This window comes from Curcuma longa, chromosome 4, assembly GCF_044706935.1.
Source record: "Curcuma longa cultivar G26 ecotype Majalengka, Jawa Barat chromosome 4, ITB_CL_G26_1.1, whole genome shotgun sequence".
In the NCBI taxonomy this organism is placed as follows: domain Eukaryota; kingdom Viridiplantae; phylum Streptophyta; class Magnoliopsida; order Zingiberales; family Zingiberaceae; genus Curcuma; species Curcuma longa.
This window is the reverse complement of record NC_133864.1, coordinates 427,676-436,333: the sequence shown is the minus strand read 5'-3', so window position 1 is coordinate 436,333 and position 8,658 is coordinate 427,676.

Sequence of the window (8,658 nt, the reverse complement as noted above, 5' to 3'; positions counted from 1 at the left end):
GTTAGTGCAAGAAGCACTAGATCTTACCCTGGAGTTTCGATGTTTGACAATACACCTAGGTCTGATCAGTTTGACTAAGGGTTGATCTAAACAGGACCTGATGTTTGGATATCAGTAAAGTCTAGTCAGACTAAATGACTAGCAAGAAGTTCTAGTTGGTTAGACTAGGCAGTGGAAGTCCTGATCTGGAAGATTGGGCAATGAAGTCCTGGTGAGTGAAGCTAGGCAGGGAAAGTCCTAGTTGTAGGCTAGACAAAGGAAAGTCCTAGTTGTAGGCTAGGCAAAGGCAAGTCCTAGTTTGGAGGATTAAGCAGAAGTCTTAGCAAGGTCAAGTGCATCATGTGCAAGTCCATGCAGTGTCGGAGGACCGGGAAACGTGGCCAAAGTCCAAGCGAGTAAGGTCAAGAGGACCAGAGGTTTGGTGAAAGTCTAGGCAGTTAGGAGGACCGGATCATAGCAGTAAAGTCCTGGGGGCCAAGGATCATGGCTAAGCGAGAAATCCAACAAGTCCGGCAAAGTCTCCTGAATGGAGTGGGTAAGGGCGCATTCCTAGTGTGGGAACAGTAGGCGTCACACTAATCCAGAATTTCGGTAGAAATCCGAAGTTAGATCCACAGGGTAAGGTTTAGGTTGCTTGCATGTTTGTACGCTTGTCTTGCAGAAACCAGGAGCTGGAAGTAAGATGGAAAAAACATAGGTGAAGCAAACAGAGACAGCTGAACCAAGTTCGGATCCAGGTGACTTTATCCATAATCCAGTCGATCGGATGTTCCAAGCGACTGAAATGTTGAATGTAGGCAACTCGAGGTTGGATAAAGTCTACGAAAGTCGAAGCTCATCCAGATCCTCTATGTCAGCATGGAGTCGACTGGAAAGAGGAATCTAGTTGATCGAAAGCGCTAAGTCAACTACGAAGATAGTGGATCGACGGTCTGCGTGGAGTCGCTAAAAGGGAATCTAGGTGACTAGAAGAGACTATATAAGGAAGGTGAACGTGCACAACCAGAGACATCAACTACAAGCTCTCCTCTCCAACTAGTGGTGATTGTGAACGCAAACGGGGCCAGGCTCGTGCAACCGGGGAAATTTCAAGAGGAGTGCGTGGCGCTCAGGACTTCCGAATCGGATCTACGCTTGTTTGGTTTAATTTCTTATTGTCTTATTTTTCTGTTCTTATTGTTATTCTTTATTGGAGTGTAAGACGGGTTTCTCCGCCTCCGAACAAACATTCAAAAAGGAGACCACTAGTGGACGGATGTCTCCCGTACATAGGCCTTGGATGTCCAAACCATAGGGGGTTGAAAATCAAGTAAAAATTCACATGTCTCTGTACTTGTTTTACTAATCCGCTGCTAAGTATTTCTGATAGAATGAACAAAGAAAAATGACGATCGTGCTATTCACCCCTAGTGTGCACCATGATCCTACAACACGTTCATATTAAGATTATATAATAATGATTGTTGTGGTTGTCATGTTTTTGCTTGTGTGAACTATTATTGTATATTGTTGTGAATAGGAATAAAATGTAATTCTGTAAATTCTTCATCGATGTTATTGTGTAAACATATTCTTTAGTTGTATATAGTTAGTGGAGTAGTTTGTACATTGGTGGGAATCATTGTATTTTAATGTAAGTGATCCGGTACGAATATCCCTCCCCAAGGGAGGAATACGTATAGAGGACGGATAAAAGTCCGGAAGGGTATTTTCTAGGGACTAAGGGAAAATTAGGGAATATCGACCTCCCTTAACACGAAAGACACAGATCCCATGCAGAATACTCCCCTTTTTCCATCAGTGTAGGTAGATCGTCCCCCAAACCAAGCGATGAGCCGGCAGAGTGCAAACCTCAACAAGAGGGTAACATATACAAGGATATACCAGCTGAACTCTCCGCCATATCAAGAGTCAGTCCTTAATGATAATACACCACCTCATGCCCAACCCCATCATCGCATGCCTACCTCCGGACAAGGTACCGACATCGCATGCCTATCTCATGGACAAGGTACCGGCACGCCCACCTCATAACATCGCATGGCCTACCTCATGCCAAGGTACCAGCATCGCATGCCTACCTCCGGACAAGGTACCGGCATGCCCACCTCATAACAAGGCATCAGCATCATATGCCTACCTCATGCCAAGGTACCAGCATCGCATGCCTACCTCCGGACAAGGTACCGACACACCCACCTCATAACAAGGCATCAGCATCATAAGCCTACCTCATGATACGGTACCGACATCGTATGCCTACCTCCTGACAAAACATCGGCATCATATGCCTACCTCATGCCAAGGCACAGGCATCGCACGCCTACCTCCTGACAAGGCACCGACATCATATGCCTACCTCAGGACGAGGCCATACCATCACCCGCCTACCTCCGGATATGACCCCAGCATGGATCGCCAGACAGCTCTAAGGAGATCTCCCAACTAAAGTAAGGCCGCCAGCACACAGGCCTCCTAAGCACGCTTCCCCAATCCGGCCACTCCCGACCTCCGCCTGTGGAATGTATATTAACAAAGCACTACGTCAACCTCCCCACCGAAAGCAGCAGCCCACCCGCGAGGAGGAAAACATAGACCAAGTCTATTACTTGGCCCAGCCTAATCCTAATCCTCTTACCTCGCACGGGCACAACTGTCGGATAAAGATCTACAAGCCCGAGCCGTCGGACGACCAAAAACCCTCGAAGTTTATCCTTATCCCATTAATAAGGGATTGACAGCCAATCACTGGCACTAAGATCCTAAAATATCGCCCCCCCTCTCTATATAAACTGCACAGGTATGACAATGGACTCTCTGAATTTTTCCGAATACACACTTCTTTGCTCTTTGCCTAACTTGAGCGTCGGAGTAGCCACGCCGGGATCCCCGGTGCCCCACTGACCCGTACGTTCATTTGTTGTCTCCTCAGGGCTTTTCTCCTCGACGTAGAAGTGCAGGTTGACGCGACCTCCTATTGCCTGGTGGTGAGGCTATCATCGGTAAGGAACCGGAACAGTAAGTATGTGAAGTATGCTTAGACTTAATAAATGGATTGCTATGTGAATAATTTATGAATAGGATGTATGATGGAACTTAGTGTTCTTTGGTTAATTAAAATATTTAGTTGTTAATAAATGGACCTTATAGATAGTGAGAAATTAATAAGATTAGTAATAATAAAAATTTCGCACCATGTTGTTTAAAATAACTCTTTATCATTGATTCTATGAGAGACGACTCTGACCTCTACTATACTACCTGAACGATAAATAAGAGTTTGATTAATTATAAATTTTAATTTTAAAGGGTGTAAGTGACAAATAAAGAAAATAAATAAAAATAAATTTAATAACCAAAAACACACCCTATCAATAAACGACCCACAATCCACCTAGTATAAATTATATTTTATAATATATATATATATTATATATATATATATATTTATATTTATATAAAGGGTGAACAATATGAAATTCACTCATGAAAGATATATCATACATAAATTCTAAAATTCACTCTTTCAAGACTTCCTCACCTGCCTAGAGTTTACTTCTTCACTTCTTCATGACTTCTATACTTGATAAGTATTCGATCATCTTTGATTTGTATGAACTTTCTCATACTTGCTTAACTTTAAGTCAACCTTGACTTGTTAGGACTTCATTTAACTAAGTGTCCGATAACTTTAACTAGGGCACTTGAACTTTTGAAAGCCATCACCGGTTGAACTTCTAACCAATATCAAGTGTCTAGTCTACATGACCCACTTGGACTTCAATAACCATGTTCCGGCTCGATGCCGACGATGATCACGCCACCAGACAATAAAATGCCACGTCAACCTTGGGTCACCCGTCGATGAGAAGGACCTGGAGAAGCAAGAGCTGAACGCACGGATTAGTAAGGCGCCGGGGATTCCCGGCGTGGCCACTCTGACGCTCAAGTCAGAGTAGAGAAATTGGGAGTAATAATGTGTGTCTAGAATTCAAACTGGTTTATTGTCATACCTGCGGGGTTTATATAGAGGTAGCAGAAGCGATATCCTCGGATCTCCTTGTCTACAATTGGTTGTGGAGGCGAGATCAGCGGATCGATCTCTGACAAAATCCAAGCATCCAATGGCTTATCAACGTCAGTTATCTTCCTTCGACGGTTAGGATTGTCCGAGACCAAGTAGGAGTGCTTGGTCCCTATTCTAATCCTTGTAGATAAGTTGCCAAGCATGATGAAAAGGTCAGCGTGATGACCCGTTGATATCTGTATAGCTACTTGAGATCGGTAATGATCGATTTGTATGAGTGACTGGTATGTGCAGGTATGCCGTGAGTTGATAGGGTTTGATGAGTTGAGTTAGGTACGTGTCCGAGCTCTTTACATACGCCATAGATGAACGAGATGACTTGTCGAACTCTTTGAGTGTATCTGTTCATCAAGTTGAGCGTTTGGTCGAGCTCTCACCTGAATTATCAAGCTGTCTGAAGTGGATGGTTCATGAGGTGAGAGCCAATTCATGAGATCGGTACGTGACACCGGGACCAGGTCATGAGGTCGGTATGTGATACCGGGACCAGGTCATGAGGTCGGTATGTGATACCGGGACCAGGTCAGGAGGTCGGTATGTGATACATGTACTTTGCTGGGCTTGTTGTAAGAGGACGGAGTCTATACACCATAGTTCTAAGTATCGTGGCCCATGACAATCTTCTAATGAGGTTGGTATATGAAGTCAGCTTGATGCTATGGGGATCGTAGGGAATCGAGTTATATACCCCGAGGTTAGGAAGATCTCGGTCTGTATATTTAACCTTGTGCCGACCTCTTAGTGAGGTCGGTGATGGATTACTGTAAAAGATCGAGCTTTGTAGAGAGAGATGAGGAAGAGATCTGACCTGCTAATGAGGTTGGCCGATAAAGTGTGTACCCTATCAAAATTACTACGTAGAATCATGGTCTATAGCCCTAAGCTATGAAGGGCTCATCTCAAGTATCAAGGTGCAAGCCGAACTCTTAATGAGGTCGGCGGTTTGTTGGGGACTAGAGTCTTGAAACCAAGAGGAGAAGAGATCGCACTACAAAAAAAAATTGCATTCTGCGACGAATTTTGCGATGAATTTCTTTAAAAAAATTCGTTGCAAAAGAGTTTGCGATGAATTTAAATTCGTCGCAATTAGGTCATCGCAAAATGCTCCGACGAAAAATCCAATTTCGTCGCACAATTCTGCAACGAATTTTTAAATTCGTCGTAGTTGCGTCGCCAATTGGCAACGTATAATTCGTCGCCAATTGGCGACGATTTTGGTTTGTCGCCAATTGGCGACAAACTTATTCGTCGCCAATTGGCGATGAATTTATATTCGTTTCCAATTGGCAACGAATTTTATTCGTCGCCAATTGGCGACGAATCTAGTTCGTCGCCAATTGGCAACGAATATAAATTCGTCGCCAATTGGCGATGAATTCTGCGACGAATTTGAAAATTTGTCGTAAAACTTTGACGCATAGTAACTTACGATAGAATTGCGACGAGCCTATTTTCGTCACAAAGTTCGTTGCAAATTTGCGATGAAAATGATTTTCGTTGCAAATTTCGTCGCCGACTAAAAATTTTTTTCTAATGCTCATTTTATTTATTGGTTATCCTGTATATACATTTACATATCGATCCAATCAGATCGATTTATAACATACAGACCTGTCATATACAATCCATAACAACATATATAAACATCCATATATAACAACACATAAATAACAAACAATACATATCAACATCCATACAAAAATATAATTCATACAAAGATCCATATCAAAATCCATAATGCATGCATCCAAATGATACAATCCATACAAAGATCCACAATAGACATGTGTATATGTCTATTAGTCTAACTAACATGATATACAATCATAACAATCCAGTAAATCCATACAAAGTACTGATATAAATATATCCGAAGACGAAGAAAAGAAAGCATGAAACATCATGGGCATGTGTGCTCTTCGAAGACTCTACATCCTGGAGAAGGGATTGCACCTGAAGGTGAGGGGGCTGCACCTGAAGGAGTGGGACCTGCATCACCATGACTACTGCTACTGCGTCGACCTCGTCGCGACTGTAAGAAAACATATTAGGAAGTATATTAGAAAATATAAAATTATTTGCATAATAAAAATGCTTAATTAAAAACTTACCATCATGGATGTACAATTAATAGGATCGTGTACGCGCTAGAGGGGGGGGGGGGGGGGGGTGAATAGCGCGTATCGCTTTTTCAATTTCGTTCGTTAACTGTAAAAACTAAGCAGCGGATATATTAAATAACACAGCAGGGGGACACGCGGGATTTACTTGGTTCCTAACCCCCCAGGGTTAGTACGTCCAAGGCCTAAGTCGGGAGGCGCCCGTCCACTAGTGGTCTCCTTTCCGAACGGCGTTCGGAGGCGGAGAAACCCGTCTTACAGTCCAGGAATTACAAACAAAAATTAACTTAACAGGACAAGTAAAGAAAAGTTAACCAAGCAACTTGTAGCCGATCTGGAAGTCCGAGCACCACGTACTCCTCCTGGACCTTCCCCGGTTGCAAGCGTCTGGCTCCGTTCGCGTTCAGAAACACCTCTAGTTGAGCAAGGAGGTTAATTGGCTTGAATGGCTGGCTTCTGCACGTTCACGGCCTTATATACACCTCCTGAGTCGACTCAGATGCCCATCTGGGTCGACTCCAGCTGACATGGATGATAAAACTTGATCCTGCTCGAATCTGGTCATTATCTGTTGCCCGAGTCGACTCAAATGGGTTTCTGGGTCGACTCCAGCCCTTGGAGTCGACTCAAATGGCATTCTGAGTTGACTCCAGCCTGAATCCGAAAAAACTCAAAACACCAATTTTGTAGATCTCTGAAAGAGCTTTCCAACGCATCTGAGTTTGCCTCGTTCCCCGAGTCAAAAGTTATGGCTGTTTGAAGTTGACCCTGCATTATGATTCCTGCAAAACAAGCATGAATACAACCAAGCCAAACTAGTTTTACCTTGTGGGTCTAACTTCGGATTTCTACCGAAATCCTGGGTTAGTTTAACCCACTCCATTCTGGAGAATTTGTGCCAACCAAGTCACCCAGACTTGTTGGACTTGTGCTCGGCTCTGTCGTTGCCCCCCAGGACTTGGAATGCAACTGATCCTCCTGATCAGTCCTCCTGTCCTCCGCTGCAACTTGATCCTCCTGACCAAGTCCAGCCTTCCGCAACTTGGTCCTCCTGACCAAGTCCAGGTCTTTGCCTGGTGCACGTTGACTCTGCCAAGACTTCTGCCTGATCCTCCAAATCAGGACTTCCTTTTTCCTAGCCTACAACTAGGACTTTCCCTTGCCTAGCTTCACTCACCAGGACTTCCATTGTCTAGTCTAACCGACTAGATCTTTCTCACTCACTTCCACACATCCAAACATCAAGTCCTGTTTGGATCAACCCTTGGTCAAACTGACCAGACCTAGGTGTATTGTCAAACATCGAAACACTAGGCAAGATCTTAGTGCATCTTGCACCAACAAAAACCATGTAGTTCCTTGTGTGGATTGCAATACCACTTGGTCCTGTAATGGCCTGAACCTCCCCTTAGCCTAGCTATGATCAGAAAGCTCCATAAGCTCTGACACATAATAGTTTCTCTTCTGTCTATAGCTTAGTTTTTCAGCAACACAAACAGATCATACTTGCTGGATTTAATCAGCATCTACAAGTTGAAATTGATACAACCCTCCCATTTTTATTGATCCTTGATCTCTTTTTCTACAAATGTTCGACCTTGCCCGTTATTAACACAAGACTCCTGGATACCTTACCCCACCAGCCTCATGGAAATCTGATTGAATTCTGGTTTCCTAAACTTAATTTCAAAGTCTGAAAATCAAAGGAAATCTTGATTTGAGCAATGATGAGTTAAACTCGTCATCGCATCTCATTTAGCACCGAAGTCACAGCGCCGGCTAGCGTCGGCCAGAGGCCAGCAGCAGTGTGGCCAGCGGCCAGCAGCCAGCAGCCAACAGCCAGCAGCCGCGCAGCAAGAGCGTAGGTTGCACTTCGCTGGCCAGTGCGGCCCAGCGCGGCCCAGCGCGGGCCAGCGCGGCCAGCGCCGGCCAGCAGCAGGCAAAGGCCGGCCGGTGGCGGCGATGGAGCTGTCCGACGGCCAAAAGAGGAAAACGCTGAATGAGAAAAAAAGAGAAAGGAAGAAGCTTACCACATGATCCGACAATATCCGGTCGGAAACAATAAGGTTTTTAGGGTGGAGGCAGCGGAGGAATCGCGTGGAGGCCGGCCGGTGGCAGCAAGGGTTTCGGCGGAGAAAAATCGCGGCAGCGCAGCAAAAATCACGAAGGAAGGAGAAAGGGGATTGGGGGAGAAGTTAAGTAGGGCATTTGGCAACGAAACCGAGTTCTACGTTTCTTAGACAAAGTCGTCGTCAAATTGGCGACGAATTATACGTTTCGTCGCCATTGGCGACGAATCAACTTTTCGTCGTCAATTGAAAAAATTTGAGCAAAAAATTATCCCGGGCAAAATTTTCGAGATAATTTTTGCAACGAAAATTTTTTCATCGCAGATTTCCTAATGGATTAATCGATCAATATGATCGATTACGACTTCTATATAATCGATCA